Below are 13,904 nucleotides of genomic sequence, written 5' to 3' on the forward strand. Positions count from 1 at the left end.
CCACGACGTTTAAGACACCAGTGTAACGTTCTATAACTACACTAAGTGGCAAAATTAACGGAACACCTTAAAAATGGGACAAGTTAGATGTCGCGAATTTCCTAAACTTTTTGGTCAATCTTAGTGATTTTTTTTAGTATGTTATAGCCTTATTATTTAAGAAAATCGATGTAATAATATTGTCTAGACAGGTAAATGTCATTTTATACCGGGTGTAACAATCATACTGTGTTTTTTCCTCAAAGTTCGGAACACCCTGTGGAATATTCTAGCATATATAAAATATTGAAATTAAAACTCAATTGTAGCCTTCGTAGGCGAGCGGGAGATACCCCTAAAATGACCAGGTACTGACCACGGAGAGGTGAATGGCTAATTTTATTCATACCTACTTTAAATTTTTGAAGGTGCTGAAAACGAAAATGAGGTTTATATTGAATTTTATGCGAGGGAACATTGTCAAAATCGCAATTTTAACCTAAAAATAAAAAAAGAAATCACGTTTATTTGCGGTTACCTCGCTACAGCTCTGTTCAATTTTAATATTTTTTTCTGAAATTTTTACAGTATCTCTAACATTTCTGAAGACAACGGTACCTGCTTTAAGCTTTAATTCTTATTCTGATAAAAGTTATGAATTTTTCAAAGGAAAAGGTACGGATTGTGCATTGCAAAGTTTAATCGCCAAAGTTGAGTGACGAAATTTAAAATTTAGCCTTTTAATCACGTTTATGTTAAAATAGAGAGTACAAAGAGGTATTCTGGAAAATTTTAGATCAAAATATTTTATAGAAAAAAAATAGTGCAACTTTTATTATCGACATTAGAAATCCCCAATATAACTGTTATTTTTCGAGATACTGACCATGGGTGGTGATCGGCTAATTTTGGTCTTAGAATATGTTTTTGACGGTGCTGAAAACGAAAATGAAATTTATTTTAAATTTTAGGTGAGGGAATATTGTCAAAATCGCAATTTTACAATAAAAATAAAAAAAGTGAAATCACGTTTTTTTGCGTTTAACTCGCTACAACTCTGGTCGATTTTAATATTTTTGTCTAAGGTTTGTACACTATAATATAGTGAGCAACATATTATGTTGCTCACTTTTTTTAAGACAACGGTATCTGTTTTATGATTTTAGCCTTATTCTAGTAAAAGTTGAGAATTTTTTAAAGTACAAGGTGCAGATTCGTGAATTGCAAAGTTTAATCGCAAAAGTTAAGAGGCAAAATTTTAAATTTATCTTATTAATTACGTTTATGTTAAAACATAGAGTACAAAGAAGTTTTCTGGAAAGTTTTAGTTACAAATTTTTAATAGAAAAAAAATGGCGCAACTTTTAATATAGAGATATTTATTATTTTTCGAGATACTGACCATGGGAGGTGAATGGCTAATTTTGGTCTTATTTTATGTTTTCGACAATGAAAAAGAGGTTTATTTTGAATTTTATGTGGCGGAACATTGTTAAAATCGCAATTTTAATCCAAAAATGAAAAAAAGTCACGAATTTTTACGTTTAACTCGCTACAACTCTGTTCCATTTTAATATTTTTTTCTAAAATGTCTACGGAATATATTTCTTATCTTTGTGAAGACTATGAAAGTAACCGTAGTTTTTCAGGCTTTTTTTTTATAAAAGTTATGAATTTAAAAAAATAAAAGGTGCAGATTCGTGAATCGTGAGTTAAATCGCAAAAATTGACAAAGTTAAAAAAAAGTGACAAAATTTAAAATTTATCTATTTGATTACGTTTATGTTAAACCATAGGGTTCAAAGAAGTTTTATGGGGGAGTTTTAGGTCTAGATGTGTTATAGAAAAAATATGGTGCAACCTTTAATTTTAAGAAAAACGTGGTTTAAATTTTTTTTATTTTTAGGGCAAAATTGCGATTTTGACAATTTTCTCCCACCTAAAATTTAAAATAAACTTGATTTTCGTTTTCAGCACCATCAAAAACATAAAGTAAGACCAAAATTAGCCATTCACCACCAATGATCAGTATCTCGAAAAATTAGCGGTATTTTGGGGATTTATAACGTAGGTGTTAAATGTTGCTCCATTTGTTTTCTATAAAACATTTTGATCCAAAACTTTCCAGAAAACTTCTTTGTACTGATGTTTTATTTTTGAATTTGATTTAAAATCTATATTACAAATTTTGTCAGTCTGACAAATTCTGTCAGAATTTTGCAATTCACGAATCTGCACCTTGTACTTTAAAAGATTCATAACTTTTACTAGAATAGGACTAAAAGCTTAAAACAGAAACCATTGTCTTCAAAAAAGTGAGCGATATAGTGTACAAACTTTAGAAAAAAATATTAAAACGGACCAGAGTTGTAGCGAGCTAAACGCAAAAAAATGTGATTTAATTTTACCACCTAAAATTTAAAATAAATTCTCGTTTTCATCACAGTCAAAAACATAATCTAAGATAAAAATTAGCCATTCTCCACCCATTGTCAGTATCTCGAAAAATAAGCGTTATTTTGGGGATTTCTAATGTCGACATTAAAAGTTGCACTATTTTTTTTTTCTATAAAACATTTTGATCTAAAACTTACCAGAAAACTTCTTTGTACTCTCTGCTTTAACATAAACGTGATTAAGAAGCTAAATTTTAAACTTCGTCACACAACATTTGCGATTAAACTTTACAATGCACAAATCCGCACCTTTTCCTTTGAAAAATTCATAACTTTTATCAGGAGAAGAATAAAAGCTTGAAACAGGTACCGTAATGTTAGAGCTATATACTGTAAAAATTTCAGAAAAAAATATTAAAATCGAACAGAGTTGCAGCGAGGTAAACGCAAAAAAACGTGATTTCGTTTTTTTTATTTTAGGTTAAAATTGTGATTTTGACAATGTTTCCCCACATAAAATTAAAAATAAACTTCATTTTAGTTTTCCGCACCCTCGAAAATATAAAGTATGAATAAAATTAGCCATTCACCCCTCCGTGGTCAGTATCTCGAAAACTAAGCGCTTTTTGAGGGTGTCCCGCTCGTGTATAGGCTTTATTAACTTTTTGTTTTTTGATTTATTCGTTTATGTTCGATAATAAAAGAGAATATGTACTTTTATATTACAAATGGGGTATGCTATTTGGTCTTGATCAATGTCATTCCAAATTTCGTGAGCTACTGTTTCTACCTCTTGTAAGGTTCTAGGAGGTGGCAAACACTGTCGTAGTCTTCTGTTAATTATGTTCCACAAATGTTCGATCGGGTTAAGATCTGGACTATGCGATGGCCAATTCAAAGACCGAAGATTTACCTGTTGTGAATATTCGGTTACAGTTCGTGAACGTGAGGTCTTGCATTATCGTGCATTAGAAAAAATTTGTTACCAATATAAGGAGCCGATAGCTTGGTAGCTAAGTCCTTTGCTATGTAAGATCACTGCTTGAACACACTTATCGCGGGTCAAATTCCTTGTAGCGCGTTCCATTTCAACCAAACAACAAAAAAATACGGACTTAATTGAAACTTTTAATAATAAATCTACTTATTTTAACAACAAACCAGACACTTTTCACTGTTAACAATTTGACATCTGTTAAATTGTTAATTTCTCATAGCCTACTTTAGGCTTGTTTAATAAACTAAGCAGAAAATGAGGATTTATTGATGAAAAACATGGCTAGTTGTTAACGTAACTAACTTTCTTCTTATTCCACATAAGCAAATGCATCGAAAAAGAAAATGTTAATAAAGCATAAGGCTACAATTGAGTTTTAATTTCAATATGCTATACATGCTAGAATATTCCACAGGATGGTCCGAACTTTGATAGGGGAGAGTGCATATAGATTTTCACTTCGGAAAAAATCAAACAAGATAGAACTTTTTGTAATTTCATTAAGAAATGTTTAGTAAACAACATATCAAAAAGTTCTACTCGAGAAGTGGGTGCTTCATTTTTTATTAAACAAATGAACTACGAAGTTTGATGTTTTTTAAATAACTCCGAAAATATAAATTTTAGAACAAAACTGACTTGACCACTGAAAAATTCAGAACATTTTACAAAAAAAGCTATATAAAGAATTTTCTAAAATTAAATCTGTATCTTCTATAATTTTTTTATTTATAACGCTAAAGTCACCCTTCTCACAAACATTGGCGCACTGTAAACTAGCGTACGGCGAAGTGCGAGTTATTTTAATGTAATTCTTTAACTAATGGATCAAATGAAATTTTACAAATTGAACCTAAAAGAATAATTAAGCTATCTTATGGTTATAATAAAAAGAAATAAAACGTATATGCATAAGTACGGTGTGGGCGGAAAGTGAGCCTTACATGAATTTTGTTTAAAAATGATTTAAAAATGTGTCACTAATACAATTTTTCTTATAAAACCCTCAATTTTGCACAACTTACATTTCAAGCATCGTACTAAATGATGTTTCATTAAAAAAATCTCAAAAATTTAATTCAAATGATATGACGTCGTAAAAAATGTAATTTTTGAAATCTTCGTAGTTTTATAGAATTACCACCACTTTAAGACGGTATTACTCAAGTCTGAACAGATCTATTACAGTTTTATAAGTGCTTTTTTAAAGCTTAGGATGTAATCTTTAAAATGCACTAAATTATTTTACTTTAGAAATGAAATAAACTATTTCTTTTTGAGAAAATTAAGAAAGATAACAAAAATGTAATACAAAAACCGAAAATTAACAGCTAAAAAAATGTTTATATAAAGTGATCAAAATTTTTTTCTGTAAAACTAACCTAAAATACATTTAATAATAAACTTCAACAATAATAAATGTTCAGCAAAAAAACTTTTTTTTAGCTCTTATACAGTATGTCTGCGTAACTTGGAACCTATTCCTATTGATAACTTTTTTATTGTCAGTTTTACGAAAAAAAGTTATTCTTTATAAAATACTCTGCATCGTATATAATCTAAGATGCAATCATCAAATATCAAATTTAATGAATTTTATCTACGACTGATACATAATATATGTATTATACTTGTGGTGTTTGCAATATAATGCCATATAATAATCCCTTAGGGATTAATAATGCGGGATTAATAGCTATTAATCCCTCTGGCACAACAATCACAAAATTCACCACAGAAACAAAATAATCAACCTCAAAAAGTGTCACTGTCAAACGAATAGTATATTTGACAGTTTGTGTTGAGATGGACGAAAATGAAGAATCTTTTAATTGTGCACCACCAGAAATTGTAGAACTAGCTACAGCAACAGCATCTACCTTAATACCTGAAACATCGAAATCCATTTATAATAAACTTCAGGTAGCTGAAGGATACATTGATCAGTCTATGAGAAACAAGGCAACTACAGCAGATACTATCGCTAAAGAGATAAACAGTAATGTACCATCTTCTTGTTCTACAGCAATCGAGATCCCAAATATTTGTATTAAAAACTCTACTAAAGTTAATGATGATTCTCAACCAATTCAGTTTATTAATTGTACTATTACTAATTTTAATGTTTTTAACAAATAAAGTTGTTCATTAAAAATCTTAAATTAATTAATTTATCGTAGATAAAGTAGAGTATACTACTCGCAATAATGGCTCTCATTCCCTCGGAATGTTACTCCCTCGCCGCTAACGCGGCTCGGTTCGTAAATATTCCTCGGGAATAATAGCCATCATTATTGACTCGTGGTATAATCTACTATTATACGAGGTATGTCAAAAAATATGAATTTCACTCAAGAGTAAAGTATCGTTAAATTTCACAATATCGAAAATTGTTATGAAGAAAAGTTGTTTGGAATTGAAAAATTCGTTTTAGTGTTCAATTACATCCTTCTAATTAAAATATTGTGAATAATAAAGGCACTTAACTCTTAAGAAAAATTCATATTTTTTACATACCTCATATAAAATTAAAAAAGTTTAATATCTGATGGTTGTATCTTAGATTTTAGACCAGGGAGAGCATTTTATGAAGAATAACTTTTTTTCGTAAAAGTGATAATAAAATAGTTATCATAATTGTAATAAAATGATAACGAGTATCCGTAATTTGAGAAAAAATTGAAAAAAAAAATTGATTAGAATAATCTAATTGTATATTTAAACATAGTTTTTAATTTCAAACCACTTTTCATAATAACATTTTTTGATATTCTGAAATATAAAGGTACTTTACTCTTTAACGAAATTCATATTTTTGATATAACTCGTATAAAATAAAATTTGATATCTGATGGTTGAGTTTTAGTTTTTTGACTATCCAGAGCATTTTATGAAGAATAACTTTTTTTCGTAAAATTGATAATAAAAAAGTTTCCATGTGGTTCCTAGCTACGCAGACATACTGTATAAGAGCTTCTGTATAAGAATTTTCAAATTGCAATACCATATTCGGATTCAGTATAATCAAAAACAAAATACAAACATATTTGATCAAAGTAAAATGATGAATTTCACGATATTTTTGAAATTATTAATACAAAACAATTGTTATTGTTTAAACAATTAATAAACAATTAGCGGCCAAATCTGCGAGTAGAACTTTTTACTTTAACATGTATATAAACTAACAAAAAAAGTTTTAGAAAAATATAAGCTTGTTTGAATTTTTCCGAAACAATGCATGTTTTAGTTCTAATTGCACTCCCCTATAAGGAAAATACTTAATATGATTGTTACACCCGGTATAAAATGACATTTACCTGTTTAGCAATAATATTATTACATTATTTCTTACATAATAAGGCTATAACATACTAAAAAAATCACTCAAATCGGACAACAGGTTTAGGAAATTCGAGACATCTAACATGTCCCATTTTTAAAGTGTTCCGTTAATTTTGCCGCATAATGTATAAAATGGAATGAACTAATAGTTCAAAAATATCAAATATTTTAGACTTAATCTGTAACCCTTCAGATCTACCGTGTTCGTGTAAGATATATTGATTTTATACAAGAATTAGTTGCTTACAGGGGTCTAAATGTATACTATTTTCCTTCGCTTTAACTTAAACATGATTTCTTTGGATTTTTAGTTTAACTGTGCATTGGACCATTTTGGCTATTCATTTGACGACGTTTCGGAAAGATCTTACTTGCCGTTAAAAGATATCTTCAGATTCTAGCATGGTATTACACATGTTTTTTATTAAGCTTTCTAGTGTTTTTAGTATTCAGAAACTTAATGGTGTAACTCGGCCAGAGACAACGTTATCTGCTTTTCCTGGCTTTGGGAGTACAATGTATTCATTCCAGATTTTGGGAATTAAATTCCCATTTTGCCTTATGCTGTTAAATTTTTTTAAGAATGATTTTTATTCTTCTCTTTCTAATTTTGAAGATGTGATTTAAATTTGTTGTTGATTTCGTCCTGTAATCATAGAATAACGAGTTAATGCACTTTTATTTATGTTGTGTGTGACATGGCAATGACTGGCACAAATATTTGGACAGATTTATAACTCCTTGTCGTGATTAAGCTTTGAACAATTTCTTCAAATTGGGAGAATATCTACAGTATACTCTCTCATATCTGCAAGTTTTTGTAATTTTATATTATTAGAATTGAAGTAAAATTCTTTGGTTTTTGGGTTTAACTCCGCATTGGACCATTTTGGTTATTCATTTGACGACGTTTTGGAAAGATCTCACTTGCCGTTGGAGGATATCTTCGCTAGCATAGTAATCACAAATGTTTTTTAGGATATCTTCGCTAGCATAGTAATCACAAATGTTTTTTAGGATATCTTCGCTAGCATAGTAATCACAAATGTTTTTTTATCAAGCTTTCTAGTGTTTTTAGTATTCAGAAACTTAATGGTGTAACTCGGCCAGAGGCAACGTTATCTGCTTTTCCTTGCTTTGGGAGTACAATGTATTCATTCCAGATTTTGGGAATTAAATTCCCATTTTGCCTTATGCTGTTAAAATTTTTTAAGAATGATTTTTATTCTTCTCTTCCTAATTTTGAAGATATGATTTAAATTTGTTGTTGTTTTCGTCCTGTAATCATAGAATAACGAGTTAATGCACTTTTTTTATGTTGTGTATGACATGGCAAAGACTGACACGAATATTTGGACATATTTGATGATGTACGATAAAGATCCCCAAGGGTTAACTTTATTTCACGTGTGTACTGCTTTTTTGTGGGTATAAATCCTTATTGAGATTAAGCTTGAAGCATTTCTTCAAATTGAGAAATATCTACAATATACTCTCTCATATCTATATATTGTCACATTGTCAGGATTGAAGGAAAATTGGATCTAAAGTTAATGATTCGAAATGAATGTTCGTAAAACAATCATCAAGGTGGTCGATTCAATAAATATTTTTTACAAAATAATAATTATAATTAAAAAATAAATAAAAATTTATATTATAAATAAATAAATAATTAATAACAAATAATAAACTATTAATGTTTCAATGTGGATTGGACTATATAAGTTTCTTTAAAAATTACTAATTTTGACGCATTGTAATTTTAGCATTAAATTATATTAAAAAAATTCCATATTTATTTATTTATACCCTAAACATATGAAGCCGAAGTAGCAGTGGCGGCTCGTGACCTCAGTATGCGGGTAGGCGACACATACATATTATATATACACTCTATACTCTACATATTATATACTCGTATACCTATATACACAGTGTGTCACATTTAAGATGAAGACACCCCTATATTGCGGCTATAAAAATAAATACAGATTTAAAATTTTGCAGTCAAGCAAGTGTGATGGTTCACATTTTTTAAGATAGTCATAATCATCTCAAATTTAAATTTCTAACGCTATTTACTGCGAATCTACAAACAGTGCGAAATTTCGATATTTTGCTTCGCGTTAGAGATATTTGGAAAAGTTGTTCCAAATATTATTCTAACTTTTATTCTAACGCACTTTTAGTTTTTTCAGTATTTGTAGTCAGAATCCTAAAACATACAATTGGCTATCACGAGATGCAGCTCGGGACAACCATTGACGAAGGCGCAAAAAAATGTAGCCTAACCTAGACCCAAAAAGTTCCCGGAAATTCTCGTCCACTACGGCTAGACAAGCCACAGTTACAGCGCTGTGCTTAGCGTAAAGAATGAGAGACGCATATCATTCTGTTCTGTTCTTTAGGCGGATTTGAAAAGTGCCTGACTATAGGGTAGTGCCATAATAGAAGTGAGTAGCACTACACTTCGAAGAGAAATTAAAAAGCTTTTTTTATGTTAGGTACTTACGTATTGTGTCAAAATTTATAAATTACAATTTTGAAATAAGTAATTTATATTAATAAATAATATAATTTATTATTGTATTATACATTTAAAGAGGTTAGGCGACACCTACCTTGCCTACCCCGACGGGCCGCCCCTGCGAAGTAGTTATTCATGGTAATGATCGTCGCATGCGCTTTCAAATGCCATGAGGAGTTAAGAAAACTTTACGAAATGGTTTTTATAATAGGAAACAAGGTTCTCGTTAAATAAAATGAGATCTGTATACTCCTTTCAGTTTTTAGATGTATACTCATCATTAAATGATTTAAGAAATAGTGGAGGATTCTCAGTCGATGGGGATGGATAAGTTCTAAAGGCCCGGGAGTTTATTCTCATACAAAGAAAAATTAACAGGATTGTATTACAAACATGCTCTTGAGAACATAATGTTGCTATCAGTGATTCCCCAATAACAACTTCATCCTCCCACATGAAAATTGCCTGGTGCACATGAGTTGAATAGTTTGAGAACAGTTGGAAGAAACTTATGTTAATGTTCTTCCGTGGCCTTCCCGGAGTCCAGACCTTAACCTCATTGAAAATGTGTGGGAAGAAACTAAAGGAAGAAACCTTAGGCCACAGAATAGAATTGAACTATGGGAAGTGATAATTGAGCAGGCATGAGAGAAGCATTTTAAATACCTAGGATGTTGGATAAACGAGACACTAAATCCGGATGAAAAAATTAAAACTCGTATAGAAATTGCAAGAGGAGCATTTATGAAACTTAGATCTATTCTGAGCAACTCTCAGCTGAACTTACAACTAAGAATCAAGTTCCTAAAATGTTATGTGTATCCTGTATTACTATATGGACGTGAAACCTGGATCATGAAGGTTAACATGATGAACAAATTAGAAGCCTTTGAGATGTGGTCATATCGTAGAATGCTCAGAATATCTTGGGTTCAACGCATTTCTAACAGAGAAGTCTTAAACAGAGTAGGTCAAGGCGAAGGTGACTTAATGAAGATGATAAAAAAGAGAAAACTTGAATATCTGGGGCATATAATGAGAGGTAGCAGATACAGGATGCTGCAGTTAATACTCAATGGAAAGATCGACGGAAAAAGAGGAATTGGTCGAAAGAAATATTCATGGCTCCGAAACCTTCGTCAATGGACTGGCTTATCGGCAGATCAATTGTTACATGCCGCACAAGATCGAGAACGATATCGGCAAATTGTTATGGAAGCTACCCACGCCTAAAAATTTGGGCACGGTACTTAAAGAAGAAGAAGAAGAAGAGAGAAGCATGATGCTATGAACAGAATATTACAAAGTTGTATCGACAATAATATTCCACCAAATATTGTGTTACTGTTTATCATTATGTAATATAAAATAAAATTGATATTTTTAACCCAGACTTCCTTATTTTCCTTATTAAGAATATAATCTCCGTTTTAATAAAAAAACTTCTATCTATAATTTCCATATTATTAAAAAGATTTATTTTAAGTATTTTGATTTTTAAATTTTATTAATTAATTAACCGGAAAAGTGATCACATTTGTAGATAATAAATAAAAATGATATCGTGTATCAGTAATTTGAGAAAAATTTTCTATTTCAATTAGAAGAATGTAATTACATATTAGAACATAATTTTTAATTTCAAACGACTTTTCATAATAACAATTTTCGATATTGTGGAATATAAAGGTACTTTACTCTTGAGTATTCATATTTTTTGACACAGCTCATTTATAATAATTGATAAAATTTAATTCTGATGGTTTCAGCTTAGGTCTTAGACTACATATGCAAAGTTTTTATAAAGAATAACTCTTTTTAGTAAAATTAAGAATAAAAAAGTTTACCATATGGTTCCAATTTACGCAGACACTTTGTATATGAATGTTTCTTGATTACCCAAATTAGAAGCAAGGTGGTCAAACTTTTTTTTTTCCATCATAAAGTATATTGATAAAGATGATCCCTTTCAGGCTTAAACCTCAGTGGATACAATACAGGAAGTAGCAATAAGGGGTGAAAAGGGAAAATTAATGAACTCGCTAAAGGTTTTTACCTACGATCTCGTTGAACCTCCATCGATTTGCATGAACACTGGTTAGTAGTTAGAGTATACCTCAAGAAACAAAAGTGACATGGTGCCAACTTGCGCTTTTACCATTGGGGTGGATGCCACCCCTTCTCGATGGTGAAAATTATTTTATTAAAAGTAACCCCACAAATCGATAGAGCGAAAAATTTTAAGCAAAATTTGTTATATCAAGTTATTAAAATAAATCAATACTTTTTGAGTTATTGAAGATCAAACATTTGAATTTTTCGTGAAAAAAAAAATGCGTGGTGTAAAGCGGTTTTTCATAAATAATTCAAAAACTATAAGTTTTAACAAAATAGTTATTACCAAAATTGAAAATAATAAAAAATTGAATAGATTCCTTATGTGTGAAAAACCTTCTATAATTAATTAAAAGTTAGTTATAGGTGATTGAATATATATTTTTTTTCAGCTAGTACCTACTCGAATCTAATTATTCAAACTTAAATAACTGGAAAACGATTTTATGACATATACTTACTAAACTCTTGTCAAGTTACTTAGAAATATATATCAAATGAACTCCCGGTGAAGTTGGCAGCATTACAATTTATGATCCAACAATTTTTCAAAATTTATACTCAAATGTTTTTCAAAAAAATGTTGTTTCTTTTTAGAATAACTCCATTAGTTTTTATATCAGGTTTACCTAAAAACGCCGTAAAAGGTAGTTTGAAGGTCTATAAAATAGTATTAAACTTAATCTTTAATATCCTTTATTTTTTAAAGATAAAACGTTAACGATACCCGTTAAATTTATGATTTAAACGTTTCTATCTCGGTTATTTTTTGTCCTACAAATATAATAAAAAAGTAAAATATTTGCTAAAGAAAAAACCAAAATTTTGTTTTGTATTATTTTTACGTATGTCGATTATTTTTGGAATTTTATGAAAAGAAAATGAAATTTATGAAAATTTAAAAAATTATGATTAAATCATTTTTTTTTTCAAAAATATACTTTCTAAACCGGTCAAAATTTTTGAGGTTATTACTTATGCTAAAATAAAAAAGTCTATAGGGACTACTACAAATTTTAATTTTTATGGAAATAACATTCGAAAAGGTTCTCTTATTTTCGAATAACATTCGAAACGGTTCTCTTATTTTCATTCTAACTTGCTGAATTTTGATGCTATCAACTTCATCTGAAGCTGACTTCTTGAGTACTTGAGTACTCTTGGGTATTCTTGAGTACTTTTACAAGTGTTTAGTAGGTATATTTTATAAAATGCAGCGTTTTCCCGTTATTTAAGCTTGAAAACTTAGATTTGAGTACTAGCCGAAAAAAATATACTTTCAATCGCCTATAACTCAGTTTTAATTAATTCTAAAAGGATTTTCAGGTAAGAAATCTATTCGAATTTTTATTATAAAACCGCTTTACACCATGCATTTTTTCAAGAAAAATTTAAATTTTTGATGTTGTTCTGAAGCTATTTCCTTGTGGCATTTTTATAATTACGTATTTTTTATGGGAAATAAGCCACAATTTTACTAAAAAATGAATTTATTAACGTTTCAAGTATAGTCCTGAAATAGAGATTCAAGTATAGTCCTGAAAGAATCAGATAGTAAAAAGAGAAAAATCAAAGAAGCGGCTCTAATTATGCTAAATGAAACCAATTGTGTCGCAAATTCCTCGGTAGAATGCAGTAGGATGTGGTTACCCATACTGAAAGAGGAAGTCAATAGAAAGAAAATACCACGATTAGTAAGTCAATAACATATCGAGTTAGTACAAATTTTATATTTTAGTATTACTTATTGTATATCTATGTAATAATATTATTTATAATTTAAACACATTAAAGTCAGAATTTGGTATTAGTTTTTTGAAGGTAGATTAAATGTAAGACCAAATACTTACGATGTCGGGATAGTATCACGAGGTTTTTTCCTGGTTTTCCCTCGTGATTTACTATGGAATCTCTAACGCGAGAATTTTACTGTCATCGTTGCATTTGGTTGTCTTTTTAAAGACAGATCACATGCTATGATTTTTTGCGACGGATATTCTTGAGTTGGGATTGATTTCATGTAATCGAATGAACTATCTTTTAGTAAAGTCGTCCCAGGAACGCAACTCATAAATATTGGCGATATCATTTTAAAGTCTTCTACTTTAAAATGTATAATATACGTCTGAATTGCCAATATAAATGAGTCAGATTAAATAAATTATTAGAAGAATTTTCTTACTTAGCAACAACATGTTTGTTTTATTTTAATAGTATTTTGTATTTTGACAACGAAACCCGATTTGGGCTTCGAAACGTTAATAAATTGATTTTTTAGTAAAATTGTGGCTTATTTCCCATAAAAAATACGTAATTATAAATTTTTGATCTTTAATAACTCAAAAAGTGTTGATTTATTTGCTTAAAATTTGTCCCAGTATCGATTTGAGAGCATATTTTTAACAAAATAATTTTCGCCCCCGAAAAGCGCAAGTTGGCACCATGTTACTTTTGTTTCTTGAGGTATCCTCTAACTACTTACCAATTTTCATGCAAATCGATGGAGGTTCAACGAAATCAGAGGTGAAAACCTTTAGCGAGT

General features: G+C 29.7%; 1 protein-coding gene across 1 annotated transcript in view; it reads left to right on the forward strand.

Annotated features, from left to right (window-relative positions):
• Positions 1-13,904, forward strand: part of LOC114334984 (juvenile hormone epoxide hydrolase-like) — a 98,633-nt gene that overhangs the window by 31,547 nt on the left and 53,182 nt on the right. The gene's annotated exons all lie outside the window — the stretch shown is intronic.

The sequence above is a fragment of the Diabrotica virgifera genome, chromosome 5, assembly GCF_917563875.1.
Source record: "Diabrotica virgifera virgifera chromosome 5, PGI_DIABVI_V3a".
NCBI classification, from domain to species: Eukaryota; Metazoa; Arthropoda; class Insecta; order Coleoptera; family Chrysomelidae; genus Diabrotica; species Diabrotica virgifera.